General features: G+C 40.5%; 1 pseudogene; it reads left to right on the forward strand.

Moving 5' to 3' along the window:
* Nucleotides 1–685: 685 nt before the first annotated feature.
* The window catches only part of LOC149179051 (putative histone-arginine methyltransferase 1.3 pseudogene), a 46505-nt pseudogene continuing 31939 nt past the window's right edge, over nucleotides 686–15251 (forward strand).

Below are 15251 nucleotides of genomic sequence, written 5' to 3' on the forward strand. Positions count from 1 at the left end.
CATGCTAGATTGGCATGAATGGGAGCATGAGGACGTGGATCTTGCCGCGTTGAATCACCAACCTTAGATTGATACATTGAAGGCATGCGGCTTGTACAAATTCTGGGCCATACCTGGCATGAGGGCCCAGGTGGATTTCTTATAATGGCTGGTTGACAGACGAAGCATACAGGACCAGTGCTTCTTCATTGGTGGGCACTAGCTCGAAATCGAGCTGGCAGACATATACTTCTTGACCGGTTTGCCTAAGAGAGGCGAAGATTTGACTCTATTCAGGACTAGGCCAGGTGGCCAGTCTGTTGATAGCCTCCGGCTAGAGTTCTATAATAGCCAGGCTAGAGACAAAGGGATAGACATTAAAACCATATCCCGTCCTGAACTCATGGTGATCGCGTTTACTGTCACCAGACTTTGCGTGAGTGCCGCATTACATATTGCCACAGGATCCCAGATGCGGACGGCAGTTGACTGCTTTCGAGGCACCATCTTCAACTGGTGCGATGTTGTGCTGGCTAATGTAAAAGGCCAACTGACCAGAGCCAAGAACGGACAACTGAAGACCTTTGGTTATGGGGCTTTAGTTGTGAGCTTTGGTCTGGAGAGGGTTCCAATGTTGATCCCGCAGCACCTTACTGTTGGAGCTGGGCTTCCTCGAGAGCCCAAACTCATGCGATGGGTCGTAGTTATGGCCCGTTATCCGGACGAGGGGACAGAGGTTGTTCGATTCAAACCTGAGTATTTCCAATGGTTGGAAGACCAGGTTTTTTCTATTCAGGACTTCCCTTACTCTGGGGTAGATTTTCGTGGTGACCTAGACATGGCTCTTCCACTAGGAGAGCAATGGGATGACTCAGGTAAAATCATTTTCAACATTTTCCTATTTTAATTTTTTTTATTTTTATATCGTCCCAAAACTGATAGTAAAAGTTTCAAATGTAGATGTGGGTCCACAGTGACCAGCCGCTCTCCGGCCTTACGAGAGGAAACAACCAGCTGCAGCCGCGCCAGCCCCACAGGATGAATCAGCAGAGACCTTGGTCGAGTTGGAGAGTCATCTAGAGCGCTTGACAGGAGACATTCCAGAGACCAGCCTAGATGACATTTCTCGTCGACTTCAACGCTATGTGATTGGGGTCCCAGGACCTTTTGAGAGGTTCCTTTGTAAAGTGGCCCATGCAGTGGTTTCTTATCGAGATCATCACTAGTGATAGGATGATCGCCTATTGTAGGCACATATGACATTTTTGCTTTTCGTACTTATCAGTTTTCCCGATCATAAGGTGTTTTTCAACCTATGATCGAGGACGATGTATTTCTGACACACTCCTATATATATATATATCACTATTACCGACTTATCTTGTAAATCATCTTATGGAATTTTTTTAAATTTACATGTATGATTATTGCAAATGTCTACTTAACATTCGAGAAGCAATTGCATCTGCTAATGTATTTAAAGATCTTGGAATATGTTGATATTCAATACAATCAAATTCATGTTCCAAGAGACGCACTCTCAAAAATAATCTCAATAACACTGGATTTCTAATGGCATACACTCTATTAAGTTGTAATACAACGAGTTCAGAATCTAACCTCACTATCAAACTCCGAATCCCAAATGAAATAGATTCAGATAATAACTCAATCACTGCACTATACTCAGCAATGTTGTTCGTTGTTTGACTGTGGCTTACCCCATGGATAGATACCAACTCGTCAGAGGGCGAATAGATAACCCAAGCTACGGAAGAAATGTTCTGTGTATTACGACAAGCACCATCAGCGAAACCAATGTATGTTTGGAGAGGCATCGACATCTGCAATATCAAGAGTAAAACCAAGATAAGTAGGAATAATGATGAAAAACACTCTCTAAGCTAAGCACACCTTTTAAACTAAAACACACCAGCTAGAAAGAAAACTATCCTAACTACAAAATCTCCATACCCATTCTTTAAGCATAATACCTCTTCAGGTAAAGACCATTTCTGGGTTTACATAAAGAGTCCCCATCAAAGTCTACCAATTCATAGGCCCCTTTTGCTAGCTTTCGCTTGACAACATAGGGACCATGCCACATAGGAACGAATTTTCCAGCGCCTAATTTATCATTAGCTTGATCGTACACTAAGACTAGATCTCCTTCCGAAAAATTTCGAGGGGTCACATTTCGATCATACTGAGCTTTCATATGTTTTGTGTGAGTTTCGATCGCCAATGCAGCATCACATCAATTCTCATCTAATTGAGCCAAGTATAATAAACTTTTTTCCTCTTTGGAAGTGGCTGGAAGTAACTCGATGGCCATTTGCAATGATGGGATTTCGCATTCAATGGGTAACACAGCTTCCAGACCATAAACTAGTTGGAAATGAGTGAACCCTGTTGATGTTTTTACTGAGGTTTGATATGCCCAAAGCTCTGAAAATAGAATGTTATGCCAATTTGACCGATGAATCCCAATGATTCGTCGGATCATGATGACTAAAACGTTTTTGATGGATTCATCCAGAAAATTAGCTTGTGGATAATAAGGAGTTGAACTATCGTGACGTAAACCAAGTTGTCTTGTAAGTTCGATCATCATAACGTTTCGAAAATGACACCCATGATCAATGACAATCGCTTGTGGAACACCAAACCTAGCAATTATATGATTGAACACGAAAATTGCAGTTGTTTTACCGTCTGCCTCAAATGTAGGCATCACCTCGGCCCACTTGGTAAAATAATCTACTGCAAGGATGATATATGCATGCCCCCCGACTGAGTGAGGGTTACATGTAATAAAATCGATACCCCATTTGGCAAAAGGACCAACGAAAATTATAGGGTGGAGAGGAGCAGGTGGAGCGTGCATCTTTTGATAAAAAATTTGGCAGTTGTGGCATTTTCGGACCGCGTTAATACAATCTTTAAACAAAGACTGCCAAAAGTAGCCATCGCGCAATATCTTTTGGGCTGTGGCATACCCAGACATATGACCGCCACATGCTCCAGAGTGATATTCATTTAGAACCCTTTCAGCTTCCTCGTGAGTTAAACAACGTAAAAAAATAGAGTCCGCCCCATGGCGATAAAGTGTATCTCCAATAATCCTGAATTGTTGGGACTGGAATCGTATTTTCCGACACTCTGACCTTGAGTGGCCGAAAGGATTGGGTCCGGAGATAAACAATGATATCCCCATACCATGGATCTAAAGTGCTGATGAGAAACAAGGATTCGTCCGCAATGGGCTCCTCCACCACAGTTTCCGTGTCATCACGCAGGAAGTCACACATTAATTCCACAAAAACTAAAGATTTCTTAGACTTAGATTTTTCAAATTCCAAGTCGAACTCCTGCAGGATAACAATCCATTTAGAGTTCTTTCCCCCTACCAATTTCTTGGTCAAAATATAGATCATAGGGTTGCAATCAAAAATTACTGTAGTTTTATGTAGTAAAATGTAGTGATGAAAACATTGGACAGCTTGAACAGCTACCAATGCTAATTTCTCCACATGTGAGTATTTTAGCTCAGTTGGATTTAAAGTTCGACTAAGGTAATATATCACATGTTCAGTACTGAATTCGTCTTCCTAAACTAATACCATTCCAATGGTGGAATGGGAGGCGACGAGATACAAGAAGTAGTCCTGGTTGTAGTTGGGAGGATGCAATAACGGTGCATGGGTCAACGCGTGTTTTAGTGCATCAAAATATTTCTGAGCTATCTCATCCCAAAAGAATGGAGTATTCTGTTTCAACAACTGGGTAAAAACCGTTGTAACCTCGGCGTAGTTAGGAATGAATCGACGTAAAAAGTTTGCTTTCCCTTGCAAACTTTGGAGTTGGTGAAGACTCAAAGGAGGAGGCAATTTGACAATATCTTTGACCTTCGAGGGATCGACGCGAATGCCGGCTTTTGAAACAACAAACCCCAGCAATCGACCCGTTTCTATACAGAAAACACACTTGTGTGGATTCAACCTAATCCGATAATGCCTAAACCTCATAAAGATTGCTCGTAGATGGATGAGATGATCAACTCGATGTAATGAATGAGCAGGCAAATCATCGAGATAGGGTTGCACAATGTGCTTGATGTCATGAAACACATAAGACATGGCCCTTTGAAAAGTTGCCCTGGCATTCTTGAGCCCAAAAGGTAATTTGCAATAAGAAAATGTCCCCCATGGACAAATGAAAGCCATTTTTGGTTGATCGGCAAGTAGAATATTGATTTGATTGTATCCGAAAAAAACATCCATGAAGGAGAATATTTCGCTGCTGGCACAATCATCAATGATTTGATCGATATAGGGAGTCAAGTAATTGTCCTTTGGAGAGGCTCGATTAATGTCCCTATAATCGATACATATTCTTATTGTTCCTTGTTTTTTGTTAACCGGAACAATATTCGATACCCAATCCGTTAACGGGATGGTTTAAATGAAACCTGCTTTGAGTAATTTTTCAACTTCTGCTTTAGTAGCAGCAGCTTTTCTCGGGTTTAGCATCCGGGTAAGTCTTGATTTCATGAACAACAATTGCAGGGTCAATTCCTGGCATTTCCTCATAGGACCAGACAAACACGTCGCGAAATTCTTGAAATAGGGCCTTATATATTTGAATTTCATTTTCTGTACACAAGGCACCTATATGAATGTTCTCAACAATTCCAAGCTTAACCGAAATGTCAATAGGAATAGTTCGAGAGATGTTTCCCAAATTTAACTCCGAATCAGGATTTTTCATTGGATTCTGAGGTTTCTTGACATATTCAGTCATAAAAATTGATGAAAAATCATTTTCAAAACGATCATTCTCGGGTAAGAACGAAGATCTATGATGGAGATCTTCCCATGGTAAATCATCTACACATAGGATTTCATGAATTTTCTAATCAGAGTGAACAAGTTCGGAAAACATTGTTGAATTCGAGCTTGATGTGAAAAGTGATTCCTCACGGACCACATTCATTAAGTCATTTTTGGTTGAAGATGGGTCGGTAAACGATTGCACGGCCTCATACGCAATTTCATATGGACTCAAAGGCATAACATCACCAAATGAGTCTATCTCATATTCAGAAGGAAAAATCCAAGGATCATCATAAACAATGGTGTCTGACGAAATCATATGAATGGTTGCAAAATAAGACGATGCGTTGATCGGAGGAAAATGAAAAGTTCCCAGTAAACCGGCATCTTTAAATAGTCGTACTCCAACATCCTTATACGGGATAGTCGTTTTACCGACATGCTGAATACTTTTAGAAGAGGCTGGGTCGGATGAAAAGTAAGCCAGCTGGTCTATTGTTATGATCTTTCCATTATGAGGAAACTTTATAACCCGAAAGACCGATGAAACGACAACTGTCATAGCGTAAGACCAACTACGACCCAAGAGAAGGTTGTAATCTAGAGGGGCATCAACCACCTCCACATCTAGATTAAGGGTTTTCCTTCAACCCCTATAGGTAGATCCTGTAGAATGCCAAAAGGATGAAACCCACGGCCATCGAAGGCCTTTAGAATCATCGGGGATTGATTTAGTGAAGGAGAACCAAGCGATCTCCAACACTATATCGACATAATACACATTGAGGCTCCCTCATCAATCACAGTCCTATGAATAGGCCTATTATTTACTATCACTGGAATCTGGAAAGCCATTTGATGAGGTAAGTGCGGTGTACTATTTTCTAGATCGAAAATTATTATGTTCGAGTCCTAAACGTCAACAGCTCCTATAGCCGACAAAAGTAATTTACGCTGCGCTGGACATGATTGCAGCACTTTCGAAGCCGACATTGCTGAGGGTGAAACAACTAAATCCTCAACAATGTTATAGTTCTGAGCCGCTCTCGCATGTGGATTGAAAGCTGACTTTCGAAGTATACCCTTTGCGGGCGGTTTGATTACGAAGTCTGGGTTAGGTTTCTCAATCTGTAGTGGATCGAAACTGGGAGCTGAGGTTGATAGGTTAGAATGAGAAGATTCTGTTTCTTTACCATCAACATGACTTTTACTATCATAATCATGCGATCGAGTCATAATCCTAACATGGGACACCATCAGTATGGGTTCTTCATTGGCACTCAAGGAAGAACCTATCATCTCACTGTCTTGACTTGGAAAAGGATCCTTCAAAATAGCAGGCGTTTGGGAACCTTTCACAATCTTTGCAACCTCTGCACGATGAGGGCAGTCTCTTGTAAAATGTTCTTCGTCACAAATGAGACAAGGATAACGAGGTTTGCATTTTTCATCATTGGATTCTGATTTTTCAGGTTTCTCTTTTGAATTTTTGTCCGTTTTATTTTTCTTCTTCCCTTTCTTCTTACCACCGGATTTTGATTTGGTTGTAGATGACTCTACAACATGAATATCGGTGGAAATCTCCGCGGAAGAATCTCATGTTGGGGAATCAGGCAAGGTTATGATAGGAGAAGAATTCTTGGAAGACTTCTTCTTACTTTTAGTGTTAACCGTACCAATCATACCATCAGTGGCATGAGACCCTGAAGGAGCTGCAGCGATTTGATTTTGCTTAGGAAGATTGGGGATTTTCTCGTGTAACGTACCTGACTGAGTATAAACCAAGTCAAGGTACTGTGCTTGAGCGATTACTTGCTCATCAGTAACGACTTCGGCCTTAGCCACATCTTTAGTGATCTTTGGCAACAAATATTTTACAAACCATTCAGCCAAGATCTGATTCAGAATAAAAACCTTCACTAAATGCCGTCGACGTCTCCATTCATGAATGTGATCTGAAATGTAAGTGGACGTTGCTTTAATGAAGTTAGTAATTCTGTGCCATTGTCATATCTGACTGGAAACTGAAAATGAGTTAAAAACAAGGTAGCTAACTGACTAAAATTAGAAAAAGTGCCTCGCGGTAACTCAATGTACCACTTGGCCGCAGGACAATTAGAGTGTGCTGGAAAATCCTTAGACGGATTGAATCATCTGAAATGGATTTAGACACACACCAGAGGTGATAAGTCATCACATGGTTCGACGGGTCCTCTCCTGATTTGCCTTCAAACTTAGGAATATCACTAGGCAACTTATTCGGCATTGGCGGCCAAAACGGAAGATAATTAATGGGATCATTTGTTAGGTGCGACAATTCAGGCAAGTCCAAAGTTGCGATAAACGGTAACTGACGATTAGTGTCCCTAAAACTCTGGGTCATGAGACCAGCCCCAGGAGGAGGATATCCAGGATAACTAGGAATAGGGATTGCATTTGGGATATTGTATCCTCCCGGAAAACCAGGATTAACCAGACCATACTGGGGTTGTTGAGGTTGTTGATATGTGTACCCAGGGTACGGTTGATACTGATAGACTGGCTGCTGCATAGCAGGATAGAATTGGTACTGTCCCTGGTATGGTTGACAAGTAAATTGTGGTTGACTTGTGACAACCATACTTGAACCAGGTTGTCTTACAGGCATCTGAACCGAAGTTTGAATCGTAGATCCAGACGGAGGTAAAGATGTCTGAGGAGTAGATACAGGAACAATAGAAACTGGAGCTGTCGATACTCCAGAAGTAGGTGGGGTAGATTGAACAGATGTTGTGGCAGTTGCAGCAGTCGTTTGAGGCAGAGTACGAGGCGTACTAGGCCCAGGCTGAGAAACTACCGAGGCTGAGAAACTACTGAAGGTACAGAAGTTTGAATAGTAGACTGGACAGGTTGCTGGGGTGTACTAGAAACTAAGGGTTGTCCAGTTTGAGATGACAACTGTACATTCGGTTGCAAGACCTGTTGAGTTTGCGATGGATCCCACACTAAATTCATTCTGGGGTACGGACCCATAACAGGTTGAGAATATTGAGGACCATAACCGGGTTGAGGGTAGGGTTGATAATTCAAAGGTACATTTCCCGTTCCTTGAACATATGATTGACCGGAGGGTGGTTGGAAACCTTGGTTTGAGTACTAACCTTGGGGTTGATACCCTTGAGGCATGTACTGATATTGGGGTTGACCTTGAGGTACATATTGATACTAGGGTTGACCTTGGGGTACATATTGAGTCTGGGGTTGACCTTGAGGAACGTAATGTCCCGTAGGTATGTACTGTCCTTGAGGTTGCCCCCCAGGCGCAAATTGGGTACCTTGAGGTTGCCCCCCAGGCGATAATTGAGGATTTTGAGGCTGCCCCCCAGGCGGTAACTGGCCAGCTTGAGGTTGGGGATTAGGAATAGTACCTGACATCATGAGAATATCTTCTACGCTCAACGGCTTAGTACCATTGCTTCCAGTTAATAACCCTTGTTCAATGGGTTGAAGAGATGCTCCTGAAAAAGTACCAGAAAGTTATTGATACCCAGAGGGAACAGGAGGACTGCCATACAAAAAGGATTCTGGCGATTGAGTAAACATGGACGACTATCTTGACATATTTAATGGAGGATAGTAACCTCTAGGTGTTGGGTGATAAGGAACACGAGGTGGTGAAAAACTTAACCCTGGGTTTTCTAAGAAATTAGTCAAAGAAAGATACCAAGCGCTGCTCCTAGGTGGACTGTAAAAAATTGATTCACGCTCCCTTAGCTCAATAGCAGGTTGATTTTCAGGGATAGGGATGCCTACTTCTTCTTCTGGAGTAGCAAGTTCTTTGATAGCTATAAGTCCAAAAGGAAGATTTTGAGTTATTATTCTTTCTACCCTAGGTGAACCAGGACCACTAGAAGCTGGAGAAGCAAACCCCGATGTTGGAGTAGCAGAAAATTCACTTTTAGGTTCGGATATTTCAGGTTCCTCACCTATATCACTAGTAGATGAAAAGCTACCAGTAACTTTGGAAACAGACACTGATTGTGGATTATAATCTGTTACTAAAGCTTGAAAATCAGGATGTACCACCAAAGAAGACTCTCCTTCTTTAGGTGACCCAACTCTACTTTCTCTAGGAGTTACGAGGGCTCTTAACCCTTCAGGTTGGCTCGGTGAAAACTCAGGAGGTTGGCCCCGAAGTCTACGGGACTTCCTCAGTAATTCAGTCACGATTAAAAATTTTTAACTACTTCACACGCAAACAAAGTAAAATCTCAATGAAAATGACGTAAAGCCTCTAAAGAACCAAACAAATTTGAATCACATGCCTAAAAAAATCTAGGAGATCAAACACACACAAACAATAACTTTCTGTACTGAAAACACTAGTTGGTGATGAAGCCCAACATCGCAGAGTTGAATACAGAAATGGTGGTTGGAACAGTTACCTCGGCAACCTTCTTAATGAATAGACTGGCACAAGTTCCTCCACTTAATCGTCTAGAGTGAAGAGAACCCCCCAGAAAATCCAAGTGAGCCTAGCCGACGTCTGCTCCAGGTACAGTGGGATCTTCCCACTACTGTCACCTTAGGAAGAATCCTAAAGAATATGGTCACTAAGGTTACCAACTGAAACAAATATACTTGGGGGAACAGTCTACGATCCGATACGCACACAAGGGCAGAGTAACAAGCTCAATCCCCTTGAAGGCTCCTTGACATAATCCAAGGTTTACCAACAAGTGACCCCAAGCTCCTCGACAATGGTTAATCCGAGGTTTACTATTTGTAATACGTGAATATCTGGCGTCATTGCCAATGAGGAAGGATTGATTCCCACACTGGTTTGGACACGATCTCGTGCTTCTCCTTTAAGAGGAGCTTTCCCAGAGCATAAATGCAACAATTGGATTTCTTTCCTACCGCAAGATACAACTACTTGTTTGTTTTACTGTCTTGGAGAGTTAATTACTCTCCTACTCCAAGACACTAGCCTAAGCTATATTGGTGTATCAGAGCCCTAGAAATAAAAATATTACTAGATGAATTTTACTTTAAGCGTTATTTTTATTGGTTTTTTGTTTAAGTCAAGAGGTGCAGAGATGAAACTCGTGGTATGAAGACTCGACTCAAAATCACTAAAAAATGCACTTAAGATGATTAAACAATCTTTTCTCTTCAATGAACTTCTAGCTATGAAAGAGTTTGAGAATGCAAATACTTGTAAACACAAATCTTTCTTAACAAACAAATTAAAAGAAGAGCTTTTGTCCTTTCCAATGCACTCAAAACAAGACAACTAGTTATTTTCACAAAAATTTCCCTTTTCTTTCAAAACACTCAACCACTACAAAAACAAACTTTTTCCAAAAGAGATTTTTTTTATATTTTTATGAAACACTCAAAACTATGGAAATGACTAACTTTGAGATCTATAAAGTTTTTATTTGAATTCAAAGCTTACAAGATATCTTTTTTAAGGATGTTTTACTTAGCTAGATGTAAACTAAGGACCAATTTATGCAGAATCACAAATCAGTCAAAAAACAATCAATTTTTGTTTTCTTTTTAAAAATGAAAATCCAAACTTTTAACACAAGCTTTTCGAAGTTTCGTAAAGAGAAAACACAAGGTGGATTCCTCAACAAAGGTAGATTTTGCAAATGGTCAGACTCATAAGAAGGCTGGTAAAAACCAAGGTGATCTGAGGTTCCTACAGCTTCTAAGCTCAAAGCTACTACAATACCAAAATGAAAACCAAGCCCAACAAGCAAAACTTCTAGGAATTTCACCTAAAACCCTAACACCAATGAAATCAACCTAAGGAAAGCTTCTGACAGGTTATATGCAGGTCTAGGCAGGGGATAATAACATCTAAACAAAAACTAAGCTGACTAACAGAGACAATCTTAGGTTTTCCAAAATTTTGACAGGGTCCGCAGGCCCACAGTTAACACAGGTGCGGTACCGCTCTGTGCTAAAAACAAAAGTGTGGATAGGTCCACACTATGTCAAAAGCCTAGGGTGCGGTCCTCTCCCAAAGTTATGAAAAACGAAAAATAACCCTGGATCTACTAAATCTACCCAATTCCACACACAACAAGCCAAAAACAGAAACAAAAACACAATTTCTCAGGACAAAGTAAAAACATGGAAAAAATCAAGTCCCCAGTGGAGTCGCCATTTTGTCACACGGAATGAGTCGATTTTGCGGGCAAGATAGACCTTCCTAGAATCTAAAGAGATCTAATGACAAGCAAGCCAATCAAAAACTATCTTTCTCCAAATATGCATTTATAAACAAAGGCAAACAAGTGATTTAGGCCTACCTTGGGTCCAATGCAAGTTTTTGGAAGCCTCGCTCCTTTGTGGAAGCCTCGCTCCTTTTCTCGGGTGAATCTGACGCAAACGTTGAAACAAATGACATAAGACAATTTGTTGAGAAAAATGAATCTGATTGTATTAAAATAAAAGAAGAAATTTACAACCTGTGCCCTGATGTTGTACAATCTCCTCCCAGGGTCCAACAAGAAGTCTCCTCTACTTTGACAAGTTTCACTCTCTTCCCAATGAAGCCAAAAAGGTATGTGATCTCTCCTCTCAAGCTTAACTAGGAAGTCTCAATTCCACCAGCATTTACCCTAAAAAATGTTCAACTTCTAACCTCCCTAGCAACTTGCCCAGTGCAATAATTTATAGTGCAGTGGAGGGAAGTTACTAGGTCCTCCTTCAAAGGGATAAAGCGCTCCTTCAAAGGGATAGCTCCTCTCATCAAGGGATTAGCTCCTTCTCTTTTGGGATGCACGAACCACCTAAGAGCGACCAATCCACGTCAAAATTCCTTCTAGAATCATCTAGAATTAACCCAAAGTGAGTTTTTTAGAATAAACTTGTGCCTTTTTTACTTTCACAGGGGTCCGCACCCACTCCTTTAGGGACAGAGCGGGCAGGTCCGCAGTTTTTGTGAACAGGGGGTGCGGGACCACAGGCAACAGTGAGAGAAAGTGCGTAACCAGAGCTTTGTTGATTTTCAATGTCTTTCTCTCATTTTCAAAGCTTGACATGAAGAGTTGAGGTCTGAGACTTGCTTAGAAGGACAGTACAAGTGATGATAAACCCATACTGACTGAAAATAATCATGGTGACGATATTTTTGTGTAACAGCTAGGAAGATGACTCCTCAACTTCTATTGTGGCCTCTTTTGCAGGGAACTCTTTTTCAGTAGCTGCTGTCGCAACAACTACTTTAGTAGTAGTTTCTTTTTTCTTCCAATCAACCAATTCCCGCGCTACTGCTTGTGCTACTTCTTTCCACTTTTGTGTATCTCTCATCTATGCAAAGGAGCTATCTCCGCCTTTGATGGTACTTGTGCCAAGATCTGTGGGTTTTAGCCACTCCCCTGGCCATGTCCCCATAATATTCTGTACATCGGACTTCGTAACTAGGTATGGCAACTTCTGCCATATCTTCTCAGGATGTCACCTCGAGCTGATATATACATTAAGAAAATCAACCTTAAATTCCACGTAGGCCTGCAACTGCTCAAACAAGGTTGGAGAAAACCTTGGCCTTTGACTAATCACCATGCGGAGGTCCATCTCGATTAGTATCTAGAAGACTTTTGTTTCCATGACCCTCTCTAAGTCCTTCGTCACCCACAGAAAAGTGAACTTCGCAGCCTCCGGTATATCCTCATCCTACAGAGGCAATTGACTATCCTCTGTAAGTTTCCATACAACGAGTACATTAACAGCAGGAGAAAGTCATAGTGAAATTACTTGCCATCATCCTATGATTCGTGGCAATTTGTTAAGAACTCCTTAGATAGGTACTTGGCTCGGTTGTATTGCACCCCCTTTGTGCACTATGTAGCCAATGAAATTACTAGCACCGAAACCTCATCTGTGTGACATTTTTGGATGACCTTCCTGGCCAAAATTTGAGTAGAAAGTTGCATTTCTTGGTCTATAATAGAGCAGATACAGTATTCGCGTGAATCACTGACTATTCCAAAGTCACTTTTCATTTTATTTGCAAGCTCCTTCTCCTTGATTTTGCCTCCAAACTCCTTGGCTAGACCTGCCCCCTTTATGGGGAAATTTCATAATTTTGTGGATCAACATGTTTGTTATAGGGATGGGTTTGCCTAACCACAAATAACCATGATGCACTAGCACGAGTAATTGGCGCATACATATAGTATTGATAACTAACCTGCTAAAGTGTGGCACACACAACATATGTAGCAATTCGGCCTGCTTGACCCCTTTTACGCATTTCATTGGTTCCATCTTGTTGAGTCCCTATAATACTAGTGATTACCCCATTACTATTGTAGTTGTATCCCTTATTGATATTGTTGTGCCCCTATTGTCCCCATATTTTTATTATTGTGCCCCATAGAATCCCTCTATTGTTATTTTTGTGGCTTTATATTACTATTGTTAGGCCGGCTGGGTTATATTGTGACTCCTTAGACTCCTATATATAGAAAGGAGGTTTTGTCATTTGAATCATCGAAGAATTGTTCATTTATGTAATGTAAAGGAGGTTGCCCCCTCGAAGAGGCTGAATTATAAGGCATTGATCTATCTTTTCTATCTTTTCTTGAGCTAGTTTCACAACATTTGGTATCAAAGCTTTGGATTCTAGGGTTTCGCTACTCCAAATAGATCATCGTGGAATTTTCGCTATAACTTTTTTTTTATTTTCCGACGTTTCAGAAGCTAAAAAAAGAAACCCATTTGAGAAGAGATCACACTGAACCTTGGGTCCAAATTTTATAGCCTTTCGCGCTATATTTGCGGAGATATGATTTGAGGAAGTTGGTCTTTTTATAGACTCTTGAATTACATTCCAAACAGGTGACCTGGGGAAAATCGTCATAACTTTCTCTTTGAGCATCGGATTGAAATTTCATAAGAAGGTATAAAAATAGGATGGAATGTAATTTCTTGTATATATTTTTCAGAGCCAAAGGTTGAAACAGTGACTCATGGCACGTCATACAAGTTCGCTCTACTAAACTAGTCTATAATCAAGTCACTGTGGGAGATTTCACATAACTCTTCCTTGGAGAATCCAATTTGGATCAGAGGCATTCGAAAGAGGACACAGAGGGCTACTACAAGTCACTATTCGGAATTGGATGATCTGAAAGTACATAGATACATCAGAGGCAATATCGAGCTCCTAAAAAGTGAAAAAAGGTGTGTAGATTCTTTTAAATTTTTGCTTAATTAAGATTGGTTTGAAAATTTATTTTGAAGGAATTCAAAGGGCTAGTAGAGCATTATTATCAGTAACTGATGCCCTGAGGAAATAAAATGAAAACACCTAGTAAGCAACTTGAAAGCTCTAGCATGACTCATGAAGAAGAGGAAGAAATGCTACATGATATATCAAAATTACAAGAACAAGTGCAACAAGTGTCACTTGCACAAAAAGCAACAAAATCTAAGATGGATGGTTTAAGGAAAGATGTAGAAGCTAAGATGGATGGTTTAAAGAAAGGTGTAGAAGCTAAGATGGATGGTTTAAAGAAAGATGTAGAAGCTAAGATTGATGGCATGGAAGCTAAGATGAATGGCATGGACGCTAAAATTGATGGCATGGATGATAAGATGGAAGAATTGAAGATAAATATGAATAAGTTGCTAGAAGAAATGGTCACTAATTGTGAAAGGGTACTAGAGGAAACTCATGATAAGAACAAAAGAAATGTTAATCATGATTCCATATACTCTAATGTTGGATCGAAGATCCACCATATTCCAAATATCGATATGAGGAAGTTTGATGGCAAGAATCCCGCAACATGGATATTACAGATGGAGCAATTTTTCGATCTCAATAATGTGAAAAACACACAAAAGATATGTATTGCAACTTTATATTTGAAACCAAATCAGTCTGTATGGTATCAATGGCTTTGCTCTTGTAAACAAATTATCACTTGGGAAATTTTTACAGAAGAATTGATAGCTCATTATGAGGATACAAAGAGCAACACTTTTTTTAGCCAATTAATAAGTCTCAAACAAAAGGGTTCAATAATGGAGCACATTGAGGAGTTCCAAAAATTGAACATAAGGGTAAAAAATATTCCAGAGGAGCATAGGATTGATGTTTTCATAGGGACTTTAAAGGATAATATCCAACATGATGTTCGCCTTCGGAACCTGATTCATTAGAGAAGGCATTCAGGTTAGCAAGAAAAATGGAAAGCAAAATTATGGCAACCAGGAAGCATACCAGTCACGACTATAAAGATGGAAGTGTTGTTACCCCTAGCCTTCCACAACCTATAAGGTTGACACCACAACAATTGGAAGAAAAAAGAGCAAAAGGGATTTGTTACAGTTGTGATAGCAAATACACTAAAGGTCATAAGTGTGCTGAAAAGAAATTATTCTACATAGATTGTGAAGAGGAAGAAGAAAAGGAGCAAGAAAGGTCAA

Source organism: Pinus tabuliformis, chromosome 4_1, assembly GCF_031772625.1.
Source record: "Pinus tabuliformis cultivar Carrire ecotype Pingquan chromosome 4_1, CPIR1, whole genome shotgun sequence".
Classification (NCBI taxonomy): Eukaryota; Viridiplantae; Streptophyta; class Pinopsida; order Pinales; family Pinaceae; genus Pinus; species Pinus tabuliformis.